This window comes from Theropithecus gelada, chromosome 7b (assembly GCF_003255815.1).
Source record: "Theropithecus gelada isolate Dixy chromosome 7b, Tgel_1.0, whole genome shotgun sequence".
Classification (NCBI taxonomy): domain Eukaryota; kingdom Metazoa; phylum Chordata; class Mammalia; order Primates; family Cercopithecidae; genus Theropithecus; species Theropithecus gelada.
The window spans coordinates 3416641-3430761 of record NC_037675.1 but is presented as its reverse complement, the minus strand read 5'-3'; the positions used below and the strand labels follow the sequence as shown (position 1 = coordinate 3430761).

General features: G+C 41.6%; 1 pseudogene; it reads right to left on the bottom strand.

The window, feature by feature from the left end:
• Positions 1 to 4742: 4742 nt before the first annotated feature.
• LOC112628800 lies at positions 4743 to 13910 on the bottom strand (annotated as a pseudogene).
• Between the last annotated feature and the right edge of the window lie 211 nt (positions 13911 to 14121).

Here is a 14121-nt window from a genome sequence, read left to right as displayed (position 1 = left end):
AAGACCCTGTTTCTCTAGCTGTGCAGCTGCAAGGTCACTAGACAGATAAACTCAAGTTGTAAAACATGTTTTTCCTTGAAAAGTAAGAAATAATGTAATGTATGTCTCAATTGAAAAACTATCTTTGTTGCTTGCTTCTGTAATATGCTTCCCCCTGCATAGATCTTCCCCACCCCACAAAATGCTTAAAAGGTAACCTGACTCTTTGTTCAGGGCTCAGTCCTTTAGATGTTAATCTGACTGGGCCAGGGCACCTAAATAATAATATATATCCTCCTCAACCCCTCAGTCTCTCTGATTCCTAAATTATCCCGCTGCAGGGGGAGAGAGGCAGCAGGGTAGTGGAGTCATACCAAGCAACAAGAAAGACAGGGTAGTGGCTGGGCACGGTGACTCACACCTGTAATCCCAGCAATTTGGGAGGCTGAGGCAGGCACATCATCTGAGGTCAGGAGCTGAGACCAGCCTGACCAACATGGTGAAACCCCATCTCTACTAAAAATACAAAAATTAGCTGGGCATGGTGACAGGTGCCTGTAATCCCAGCTACTCAGGAGGCTGAGCCAGGAGAATTGCTTGAACCTGGGAGGTGGAGGTTGCAGTAAGGCAAAATTGCACCATTGCACTGTAGCCTGGGGGACAAGAGTGAGAGTTCATCGAAAGAAAGAAAAAGGAAGGAAGGAAGGAAGGAAGGAAGGAAGGAAGGAAGGAAGGAAGGAGGGAGGGAGGGAGGGAGGGAAGGAAGGAAGGAAGGAAGGAAGGAAGGAAGGAAGGAAGGAAGGAAGGGAGGGAGGGAGGGAGGAAGGAAGGGCAAGGAAGGGAGGAAGAAAAAAAAGAAGAAAAAGACAGACAGGGTAGTACATTTTCCATGAATTTCAATTTTACTCTCTTCCCCCACCACACAAACACAAAAGCATTTGAGGGATGGGAGGAAGAAAGTGAGATCACAGGGAAAATAGTAAGAGACATTCAGAAGGACAGGTCTTAGAAATTTACTAGTTTCGGGGGGAGTGGGGCAGTCAGAGAGCAGTAGTATATAAAAGAATGCTAGGACAGTTCCCAGGTTTAGGCATGGGTGACTAGTTTGATTATTTCATTTTGTCCCACTCGCAATTACAAGGAGAATTATTGATGGAACACATGATAGGGCTGATAGAGTGCTAGGAAGCGGATACATGAAAATTTAAATATCATCATTTTGAACACCCATGTTACTCCAAGTGAGATTCCCTAACATATATGATATACAGACAGATATATGGGCTTGAAACTCTGGAGATGAATACAGATTTAGGAATCCCTGGAACACAGGTCATGACTTAAGTAATGGGAGTCAAAGATTACTCAGAGAAAACACAGAATGAAAAGAGAAGAAAGAAGTAGGCCAACGAAGAAGAGATCGGAGGAGACCAAGGCAGGGTGATAAGATCAAAACAGGAGAAAAGAATCCGATAGAAGTCCCATTCGATTATCATGTCCCTTCCCAGAGGACATGGACATGCCTTTTTTTTTTTTTTTTTAATATTTTATACCCAATTATCACAGGTCCTGGCACAGAAGCCACACAGTTTTTTAAAATTGTGTTCTACTATTCAGTTTCCCATATCCACCAGGGGAGAAAAAAGTAAGTATAAACAAGCACAGACATAGATTTTTTTACACTGTATACTAAAGGGGTCAGATTATACACAATATTTTATGCCTCACTTTTTTACTTAATATATCTTAGAAGTTTGTACATGTTCTTATGGAAAGACTGACTGCATTTTTTTGTTCTACAACAGAATATTCTATTATAAAACTGTACACTATAATTTTTATTTAACCAGCTCTTTATTGGTGGATATTAAGAATGGACGAATGTTTCCACAAGGGAACAATCAACAGTATCAAAATACTGCAGAGGGGTCAATTTGGGGACTAAGAGGGGAGCCACTGGATTTGGCAACTAGGAGATAAATTTTAGCACAATGATGAAGGCAGAATCCAGATTATAATGAGCTCAGTGAAAAAAGGTGAAGACATATAGCTTATTCTCTCAAGAAACTACGCTATGGTAAACTGGCAGAGGCTGTAAGAGTGGGCAGTGGGTTGTTTTCTCCTTCATGTAAATATATTTACTTTTTTAAACACTAGGCCCAATTTTATACCCTACTTCATTAATTTTACGAACATGTTTATGTAAGTATGTATATATGTATGTTATGTAATGTTTTAGACACTGAAAAATAACTCATTTCTGCTATTATAAAACTGTTATCTTTAGATGTTCAGAAGCAACTCCCTAAAACTAGGTAGCAGTAATGGAGCTATGTCTATCATTCTTTCCCATCAACCCCCTTGCTGGAAATGTAAACATGTGTCCATCAAGCCTTTAATTTTTACATCTCATCTTTATGGCTCTCCATACAAAACTTAACCTTTTTTTTGTATTTGTATATGTATATTTATATGTATATCTATCTATCTATCTATCTCTCTCTCTATATATATATATAGAGAGAGAGAGAGTCCTGCTATATTGCTCAGGCTGATCTCAAACTCCTGGACTCAAGCAATCCTTCCACCTTGGCCTTGCAAAGTGCTGAGATTACAGGCATGAACCACTGTGCCCAGCCTCAGGCTTAACTCTTAAAATATCTTCAAACTGATGTTCTTCTGTTCTAATTTTTAAGTATAGATGTGTTTAAACCAACTATAACTTATTTTGACAAAAATTGGAGTTAAGACTCAAACTTCCTCAGATGGTCAGTTCTCATAAAACTATTTACAGAATAATCTATCCTTTCACTGTTAAGTTAAAATACCACCTTTTCCTTACACTAAATTCTCATTTGCATGACTCTGGTTCTAAACTTCCATTGCCTTTATCTGTCTGGCCCAGGGCTAGTCTACAATATTTTATTTAATATCTGATTGAAAGAGTCTATACTTTATTATTTTTTATTATTTACTCTTCTAAACAAACTTTAGAGTCATTTTGTCAAGTGCCAAAAATAAATCTGCTGGAATTTATAAATTGTGTGTGTGTATATATATATACACACACAATATGTATATATGAATAGATATAAAATATAAAAAATATATATACACACACACACACACTTTTTTTTTTTTTTTTTGAGACAGGATCTCACTCTGTCATGTAGGCTGGAGTTCAGAGGCATGCTCTCGGCTCACTGCAACCTCTGCCTTCCAGGCTCAAGTGATCCTCCTGCCTCAACCTCAGGAGTAGTTGGAACCATAGGTGTGTGCCACAGACACCCAGCTAATTGTCATCTACTCACCTCAGCTTCCCAAACTTTCGGGATTACAGGTATGAGCCACTGTGCCCAGCAGAAATTACATTTACAAATTAATATGAAGACATGTTGATAACTAACATATTTATAACATGAAATCTGCTCATCCAGGAACATAGAATGCAAATCTTTCATTCCACTCAGCAAAATTTTGTCATGTCCTTGATAAAAGTCCTGCACATCTAAGTTTATTCCTAGATATTTAATTTTTGCTGAAATACATGAAAAAATACTTCATCACTATATCTTCTATGTGATTATAGCCAACATTGGGGAAGGCTAATGATTTTTATATAAAAGAGCTTTTAACCAGTAATCTTAAAAATTGTTTTTTTCAGTTAGTTCCTTTGGATATTTTTAGGTAAACAATCACGTCAACTGAAAATAATGATTGTTATTTTTCTATAAAGACTATAACATCATGGGAAAATACAGTAAATACTTCTTAAAAGAATATAAAAGGGCCAGGTGCAGTGGCTCATGCCTATGATCCCAGCACTTTGGGAGGCCGAGGCGGGCAGATCACGAGGTCAGGAGGTTGAGACCATCCTGGCTAACATGGTGAAACCCCATCTCTATTAAAAAATACAAAAAATTAGCCGGGTATGGTGGTGGGCACCTGCAGTCCCAGCTACTGGGGAGGCTGAGGCAGAAGAATGGTGTGAACCCAGGAGGTGGAGCTTGCAGTGAGTCCAGATTGCACCACTGCACTCCAGCCTTGGCAACAGAGCAAGACTCCATCTCGAAAAAAAATATATATATATAAAAAAAACTTTAGAGAATATGACCTCAACTATTGAAACATATGTATAAGGGTTATGTATTTTACTAGCAAAGAAAAAATATATACTGGTAGAAAATGGCCATGATGTCAACTGTCAATAGTGGTTATATTAGGTAGAGAAATTATGGGAGACTTGAATTTTTTCTTTTTTCTTTTCTGTACTTTACTAATTTTCTTAGTAATTATGAGAATTATGAAGTTGCTTATGAGTTTTAGATTTTAAAAAAAGGTTTTTAAAATTTTTCCAACATGGAAAGTTATATTTCTTTATATACTAAAAACAAAAACAAAACTTTCTATTTGAATATCTTTGACTTTTACTGCAGACTTACAGACCCTTGAAAGAAAAGGCAATTCCCTCCCACTAGTTCTGGTGTCATTCTCCCCATCTCTCCTTCACTTCCACCTTGGTCTTTTTTCTACTTCCCACCTTGGCTAGTGGCCTCTACTCAAAATGCTTGCTTGGCTTAATGTTTCGAATTCAGGGAAAAAGAGATCCTGAATTCCTAATCTAAACTGAGGTTATACATGTGGGAAATAATAAAGAGAATCCAGATAGTAAGATTTGGAGGGCTTAAAATACCCAGACTTTAATTCCTCTAAGATTATAGTCTTTAATCATGTTTTTTTTTTATCGTATTATCTCTTAACATTTAATTTCTAAATATAATATTCATGAGGAAAAGAGAAAATAGCTTGGCTTCTTTCCTCACAGAATTGTTGTTCTTAGTATCTTCTAGACATTCCAGAACTGATGTCAGATTTGGCTCAACAGAGTCCACAAACCATATCGGTGAAGAAAATGAACAGGATTCCTGTTTAACACAGAGACACCTGTGTTAAACATTTACATACAGACTAACCCAAATATAAAATTAAACCACACCACTAAATGGCAAGATGACCATGGATTTAAACAAAATGTGTGGGGGAAAAGGCAACACATTAAAACCCATGTGAGGAGCTGGACTTCTAAGACAGCCATTCTCCTTGCATAGCACTGTCTGCTGCTACAGCTCATAAAAGTCAACAATTTTCTTCAACACTGGTAGGCAGCCTCTAAATGGCCCTGATCACTGTCACCTCCTGCCATTCACACCCTTGTAAAATTCCCACTCCTGGACCTAGTGACTCACTTCTAACAAAGAGAATACAGCAAAAGTAATAACATCACTTCTGAGGTGAGGCTACATGGAGACTATGATGCCTGCCTTGGTCACCCTTCTCCTGCTCTCTCCATTGCTCCCTCTGATGGAAGCCAGTTGCCATGTGATGAGGTGCCCTATGGAGAGGCCCACATGGCAAGGTATTGTAAAAGGCCTCTGACTGATAGCCATCTAGAAACGGAGGCCCAGTCCAACAGCCTGAGATGAATCCTGCCAATGCAAGCTTGGAGATGGATTCTCTCCCTATCCTGCCTTGGGATGATCACAGCTGCCACCAACACATTCACTGCCTGGTGAAAGGCCAAGCCAGTGAACCCAAGGTAAACTGCACAGAATCCTGACCCACAGAAACTGTGAGATAAGGTTTGTTGTTTTAAGCCACTAAATTTGTTACAGAACAATAGATAACTAATTCAAACACCATAAAATTCTAACATTTTATTCTATCACATGAACCAAGTAATACCAATAAATGCCATTACTATACATATATTTTCAGAACACAATTACATGTGATTTTTTTAAAAAGCTAATGAACTAACCATGAACTAAGTATTATGTGCTTTCACCCACTAATAGACATTTATTCTGTTATGTTGTCCTGCTTTCTATTACAAATTGGGGAAAAGCCATTATTATTATATATTAGCTTCAGAAGAACTAGTTTCAGGTCATGGAAAACCATGAAAACCAGAAAACGATGAAAACCATGGAAAACCAGAAAAACAAGTTGGCTGGTCACGGAGGCTCATGCCTGTAATCCTGGCACTTTGGGAGGCCGAGGTAGGTGGATCACAAGGTCAGGAGATCGAGACCATCCTGGCCAACATGGTGAAACCCCGTCTCCACTAAAATAAAATCAATTAGCCAGGCATGGTGGCATGTGCCTGTAGTCCCAGCTACTCAGGAGGCTGAGGCAGGTGAATCACTTCCACCTGGGAGGCAGAGGTTTCAGTGAGCTGAGATGTGCCACTGCACTCCAGCCTAGTGACAGAGCAAGACTTCATCTCAAAAAAAAAAAAAAAGAAAGAAAAATAAAGAAAAGAAAAGAAAAACAAGTTGTATTGAAAGAGGACATCAGTAACAGCATATCTCTTCAACTATTCTCATTCTTCTCATTCCTCTCTTACAGTGTCCCAAATATCTTTGCAGGCTAAAATAAACTCTTAGAATTAATCCCATTTTTTTTTTTTTTTTTTTTAAGATGGAGTCTTGCTCTGTCACCCAGGCTGGATGCAGTGGCACGATCTTGGCTCACTGCAAGCTCTGCCTCCTGGCTTTGCACCATTCTCCTGCATCAGCCTCTGGAGTAGCTGGGACTATAGGTGCCCGCCACCACGCCTGGCTAATTTTTTGTGTTTTTAGTAGAGATGGGGTTTCACCATGTTAGCCAAGGTGGTCTTGATCTCCTGATCTCATGATCCGCCTGCCTTGGCCTCTCAAAGTGCTGGGATTACAGGTGTGAACCACCACACCTGGCCCAATCCTATTCTTAAAGAACACCACTTTTGGACTATTGCATTTTCTTCTTCAAATTCTTCAGCATACATTGGGAATACACCACATGAACCATTTCTACATTTTTAGTTTTGGGTTTTTTTTGTTTTTTGTTTTTTGTGTTTTTTTGGCTAAAGAAACTGCAACTAGATTTAGGACCTCATTCTATTAGGTTAGTATTTGTCTAGTAAACTTGAGCATAAGCAAAATAAAATACATGTTGTTGCTCTGGACTGAAACCCGTCAAAATCATATTTTAGAAACTACAAAAACATTAACTGAAATCAAGTTTTTAAAAATCTTGTAGATTAAAAGATATGACATATCGTAGGTTTAAGTACCTATTTCAATGGTTCCCAAAGTGTGGCCCTCAGACCCCCAGGTCCAAACTATTTTGACAGGAATACTAACATGGTGACATTTGCTGTAAGGGTACAGATACAATGGTGGGTTAAAATGCTGGTACTTTAGCACAAATAAAGGAAGTAACACCAAACTACTAGTAGTCATGGTATGACTACTATGCACAGGAAATGTTTAAAGGTTTAAAAAGGAACGGTGGGCCGGGCACAGTGACTCACGCCTGCAATCCCAGCACTTTGGGAGGCCAAGACGGGCAGATCACCTGAGGTCAAGAGTTTGAGACCAGCCTGACCAACATGGTGAAACCCCATCTCTACTAAAAATACAAAAATTAGGTGGACATTGTGGTTGCATGCTTCTAGTCCCAGCTACTTGGCAGGCTGAGGCAGGAGGATTGATTAAGCCCAGAAGATTGAGGCTACAGTGAGCTGTGATCATGCTACTGCACTTCAGCCTGGGTGACAGAACAAGACCCTGTCTCAAAAATAAAAAGAATGTCTATGATGAAGCAGTGAAAATTTTACATCTTAATCCTTGAATATATCTTTTTAATATTTTATGTGATGAAACGGGAAGTACACATGAGCATTCGTACAGACTACCTGAGAAAAAACCCTTGGGTGATCAAGTCATGAAGTGAATTAACCACTTTAATGGAATATCATTTTTACCTCAAAGGATGACTGACAAAAAATGTTATTTCAGCTTGGGTTTTGGAGACATTTTCTCAAAAAAGGAGATTCTGTTATTTCAAGGAAAACAACAGACAGGCCATAATAAAATTCAACAATAAAATTGCTAATAATAAAACTCAAGCTTTTGAACAAAAAATTAGAATTTTAGAAAACTTATGTCTACCATCTCTTTCCAAAAGTATTCTGATGAGACTGATGGTGATATGGATGAATGAATTTTGATACCGTATAATCAAATGTATCAACATATAGAAGATCTCAGTGAACGATTATTTTTGAAGTAACCAATGCATGATGTTATAATATCATGCAAGGGTAAAAAATCCAAAGTTCAAGAAAAATCAAGTTTTGATGGAGAATCAAAAAAGAAGTCAAGGCAACATGGCAAAACCCTGTCTCTATGAAAAATACAAAAAAATAGCTAGGTGTGATAGTACACACCTGTAGTCCCAACTACTGTGGAGGCTAAGGTGGGAGGATCACCTGAGTCCCCAGAGACTGAGGCTCCAGTGATCCATGACCATACCACTGCATTCCAGCCTGGGCAACAGAGCAAAACCCCATCTCAAAAAAAAGAAAAAGAAAAAGAAATATCCACAATGATCTAAAATGGCTATCTGTATGACATTGGCCTTTGTTCAAATTTTTTTCAAGCAAATATCACACAATAAATTGAATGCAGACACAAATGACATACCAAACACCAAAGAAATTTGCAAAAGATTAATTTAAGATTGTACTACTTTCGGTTTGGAAATTTTCTTTTCATAAAAGCATTTATAACAATATTTGGTGAACCTTTAAAGAATATTTTGAATATTTCTGATTTAATTTCTAGTAATAAATACCAGCAGATATCACCTACATACACAAAAGCTCCTTGGGCCCTCAATATATTTTTAAGAGTGTAAAGGAATCCTGACCCCAAAACTTTGAGAACTGCTGTCTTCCCCTCCACTTTCTTCCTTCCCTTGAATTTCTTCCTTGGAAAAACATTCCTTTGCCATTCTACGTTAACTTACTTAGTTCAATTGAGGCCAGTTTTGCTACCTCTCTCCCGTCTTTCCACATCCTTCTCTTGACACAAAACCTGACCAAAGGAGTCTACCAGCCCACCCCATTTCCAGTGATTAGCTGTCAGGTGGGCTAAGCCAAGCAAATCTGAGTTTTCCCTGAGACTAGACCTCTCTTTCTGGGAGATATGGAACCACAGGGACAAGATGGGCCACCTTGGGGTAGTCAGAATTCATCTTGCCTAAATGGGAAGAGGTTAGGCAAGTTTCTAGAAAGCCAAACTGCTTTCTGGAAAGTCAAAGATAATTATACTTTCTGCCACGACTGTGAGAATGCCCATTTCATTGCACACTTTCTAATATTTTTACCAATCTGATAAGTAAAAGCTGGTACCTAGAAGAAAAAAAGGCCGGGTGTGGTGGCTCATGCCTGTAATCCCAGCACTTTGGGAGGCCAAGGTGAGTGGATCACCCAAGGTCAGGAGCTCCAGACCAGCCCGGCCAACATGGTGAAACCCCATCTCTACTAAAAATACAAAAATTAGCCAGGCATGGTGGCAGGCTCCTGTAATCCCTGCTACTTGGGAGGCTGAGGCAGGAGAATCACTTGAATCTGGGAGGCAGTGGTTGTAGTGAGCCAAGATCATGCCACTGCACTCGAGCCTGGGTGACAAGAGTGAGACTTTATCTCAAAAAACAAATTTTCCATACAATATAATTTGCTCCATGTCTAGAAACCAATTCAGCAATGAGAACTGAAAGCCCCACTTGGAAGGTTTCAAGGATTTAGCTCTACCTATGGATGTCCAAACATTAGTTAAGGTAGAAAAAAAAAATACACACACACACACACACACACTCACCCCTATGTATTCAGTACCAGGAAACACAATGACTAGACGGTACAGTCATCCAACACAAAGCACACAATAACTGAAGGCACTGTAGAGGAGTAACTTCTGACACAGATCTACAATATTGTTGAGTGAAAAAGCAGATTACAAAAAAAAAATCTGATTTTGTAAGGGAGAGGGAACACATACAAGCACAGGAGAAAAGAGATGAGCAGAGGACTGGAAAAATACAAAATTCTCATGGTGGCACATTCTGAGTGGTAGAACTATTGGTATGATTTTCTAGTTTTGCCTAAAAATTTTCTAAACTTCTTAAAATAAGAAGTTTTTGTTATCCATATTATAAAATATCCATCACCCCAGGAAATTTAACCTTGAGCACAAACATGTTCAATGTTTGTTCAGTTTAATATTTAAGAAAGACATCTAAAATGATGACTAATATTTAAACCTATGCATTAATATTTTTCAATAATATGCTTTACATTTTGTAATTTTGATAAGGTTAAACTTTATATCCATCTTGAAAAGATAAGTTTTCTATTTGTCTTTAAAATATGACCCACAATATGCCTGTTTTTAAACAGTGAATGATGCTGAAAAATCGCAATATAAATTCAGGCAGTGTTCCTTACATGGAATGTTTAAGGGTTTCTAACACTGTTCTTTTTCACCGGTTATGAAAACACAGAACAATTATCTACACATCTAATTATTCAGGTCCTTTGTTTCTCCTCCATTCTATTAGTTTTATAGTAATTGTAAGGCCTGTGAGGATGAAGTTGTCTGTGACAGTTACCACAAAGCTTACTATAAGCAGACAAATTTCAAACAGGTTTATCACCACTACCATCCCCACCATACAACTGTCTCAATCAAGGGCAACACAATTCAAGGTTAGCCAAGACAACTTCTTTACCTGTCACTGCTTAAGAAAAGAATTTTTTGCTCTTATTTAGAAATAACTTTCTGTATCTATTTTTCTCCACAAATCCACTGAGACCAAGGTGTGGCTCTATCTCAAGCACCAGTAGGCAAAACTGCCTGCCAGTATGTTCAGTTTCTGTATCTTTCCAAATGTGCGGCACAGCTATCTTTTGATATCATAATGTTTTGAAAACTGAAGCACAAACTTCTTCTTGAAAGTTTAGTCGGGCTCGGTAGCTCACGCCTGTAATCCCAGCACTTTAGGAGGCCAAGGCAGGCAGATCACGAAGTCAGGAGTTCAAGACCAGCCTGGCCAACATGGAGTCTCTACTAAAACTACAAAAATTAGCTGGGTGCGGTGGCAGGTGCCTGTAATCCCAGCTACTCGGGAGGCTGAGGCAGGAGAATTGCTTAAACCTGGGCAGCAGAGGTTCCAGTGAGCCGAGGTCGCACCACCGCACTGCAGCCTGGGTGATAGAGTGAGACTCCATCTCAAAATTAAAAAAAAAAAAAGAATTTCAGATGTACAGCAGCTGTAATTCCTCTGAAGGCTGGTTATGGGACACATTACTTTCATACTTTGTTGTTCAATAAATGTGGGGTGGAGAATAAAGTAAATTGTCAGAATTACCATATAAAATAAAATTCTAAGTCCTCTGACAACAAAAGAAACTTAAAACACACACACACACACACACACACACACACACACACACACACGGTTTTCCCTAATCATTTTACAACTAAACAACCAATAAGCTAACCCAGAGCCCACAAAACTAGAGTAAAAATTCTATCTCTTGATAAAATAAAAATGCACATATATCCCTGTCATCTAAAAAAATGCTTAAGGATTCAAAGACAGCAATTATAGCTACTGAGAACATCATTGTAAGCAAACTAAGGCAGAGAAAACAAAGGTGCTGATGAGGATTTGAACCACCTAACCTGCAGAAACCCACTAGATGGTTTCCTAGGTTCCAAGTTGGCATTATCTTTCAGAACGATCTTCTAGAAAAGATTACATAACACTGTTACAAAGGATCTGGGGAAAGGGATGCTGGCTTGATAAAGCCAGCTGGCTTGATGCTCTGGCTCTCTAGTCATGCTTTACATTTTCACTTCTTACACTCTCTTTCATATGAAGTCAATTTACAGACTTCCATCAAGCCCTTAGAGACCTTTTTGTACTATCCATGACGAGTTCTTGATGTTATCTCTGCACTTTTGACACATTCTTAGCAGTTAACTTACAAGGCAGTTAAGATTTTTGTTCAAGCACAATATAGTGACAATAGGATCACACACTTAATAAAACAAATATTTACCAAGCATTTATTCAGTGGAAGATGAAAAGCACAAAGTATAATTATAAAATATTCTCCCCTGCCACCATTTTAAAAAAAGTAAAAAGGCTTACAGAATACAGCATAACATGACCAAAGCAAAAATAGTAAGGACTAAAGAGGGGAGGAAGGTGACATATCAGCATGAACAAAATATGACCCAGAAGAGCCTTGGTGGTCAGACATGTAAAGACAAATTGGGTAGGGTTACTGGGTGGCTGTCAGGGGCACATTCTACAGGGGAAAAATAGCTGATACAGAAGCCTGAAAGGAAAAGCGGGCAGAGCGCCTGTACAGGACTGTTAACCTGCCGCATCCACGGTACAATGCGCCTTTCCAGAACATAGCGGCGGCCCGGGGACAGGGATCGCTCAAACAGCACCAGAGGCTGCATTCCAACTTTTTCTCCCTCAACAAGTCCGTTTTCATTGTTAGTTTCTCCTTAAACACAAACTTAAAAACGATTGGCTGAACACGAGAGAACAAGGAAAACCTGACTGAGGAATGAGGCCTTTAAACTTAAGGGCCTTTGGGGTCCGGGCGCGGTGGCTCAGGCCTGTAATCCCAGAACTTTGGGGGGCAGAGGTGGGTCATTTGAGGTCAGGAGTTCGAGACCAGCCTGGCCAACATGGTGAAACCCTGTCTCTACTAAACAACACACAAGTTAGCCAGGCGTGGTGGCGGGCGCCTGTAATCCCAGCTACTCGGGAGGCTGAGGCAGCAGAATCGCTTGAAGCCATGGACTGTCAAGTGACAGAGGCTGCAGTAAGCCAAGATCGCCCCACTGTACTGCAGCCTGGGCGACAGAGTGAGACTCCATCTCAACAAGCGCTTCCCATCATGCCGGTTAATTTTTGTATTTTTAGTAGAGACAGGGTTTTACCATGTTGGCCTGGCTGGTCTAGAACTCCTGACCTCAGGTGATCCACCCGCCTCAACCTTCCAAAGTGCTGGGATTACAGGAATGAGCACTGCGCCCGGCCAAAAAACCGAAAATCTTAAAGGCCTTTCCCCTTCCCCGCCTGGGCTCAAACAACAGCCGGAGCCAACCTGTCATGCCCCGTCGCTGTTCCGGAGCAGGTCGGCTGACTGAGGGCGACCATGGGCCCCGAAAGGGCTGCGGGAGACGCGGGCTCCCACTTCGGGAAGCGGCCACCAGGGCGAGAGGTGCCAGCAGTCCCCAAGCCAGCCCCGCGCAAGGAGCCAGAGAGACGCACCCTCAGCCTCCTCCTACCCAAGCCTCCCGCAGTCCCCGCGATCTGGGCCAGGCCAGTCGCAGGAGAAAGGGGTGTGTTGGCCCAGCCCGGGGAACCGGGGCCTCTCCGGGGCAGGCTCTCCTTTGTCCCGGGACTCCAGGAGCCTCCTCTCCGCCCTCGCCCTGACCCGCGAGGCCGCGGCTGGGCGCCTCATCATGACGTTGCAGTGGAGCGTGAGCTGCCGCGGCTCCTGGTTCTTGTGGAAAATAGAGGCTAGCAACTTCAGCTTGGCCTTGAACCCTGACACGGACATCTTACCCTCATTTCCGGCGGGAGGGGCGCGGAAGGTGAGCCGATCCGGAGCCCCTGTCATGGCCACGACCACCCGGCAGGACAGCCCGGCGGAGCTCTGGCCGCTCTGCCTCTCCCCACTGCCTCCACTGTAGTCGGAGCACGGCTGGAAAATGGTAAGGGGCACCGAGGCCTCTGCGGGGAGCTGTGTGGCGGCCTGGGCGGCTGCTCCCCTTGTAACCGACTCCACCGACAGGAGGCGCGGCTCCTGTCAAGCCGCAGCTTAAAAGGGCAACAGCACCACCGCCCCCTCTACCGCCTGGGAAAGGGCTGCCCCCACCTTACCCCCTTCCCTCTCACTCCTTACCCCCGCGCTCCCAGTGCCCACCCATTTCCGCAGGTGCAAGAGTCTGGAGCATGAGTGCGCTTCTGGCTGCCCCCTCCTAGCCTTGACTCAGCACTGCTGGACCCATCTGGTCCGTTCCTGGCACTGGCGGACTGGAGGCTCCGGGCAGCACAACCACCAACTCGTGTGTGCGTGTGTGTGTGTGTTGGGGGTGCGGGGTGGGGGGCACAAAACCACTAACGTGTGCGTGTGTGTGTGTGTATGTATGTATGTGTCTGTCTCCCAAGGGAACAGCACTGCTGAGTTCAGGCTGAGTTCAGTCCTCATGGACTGTAAGC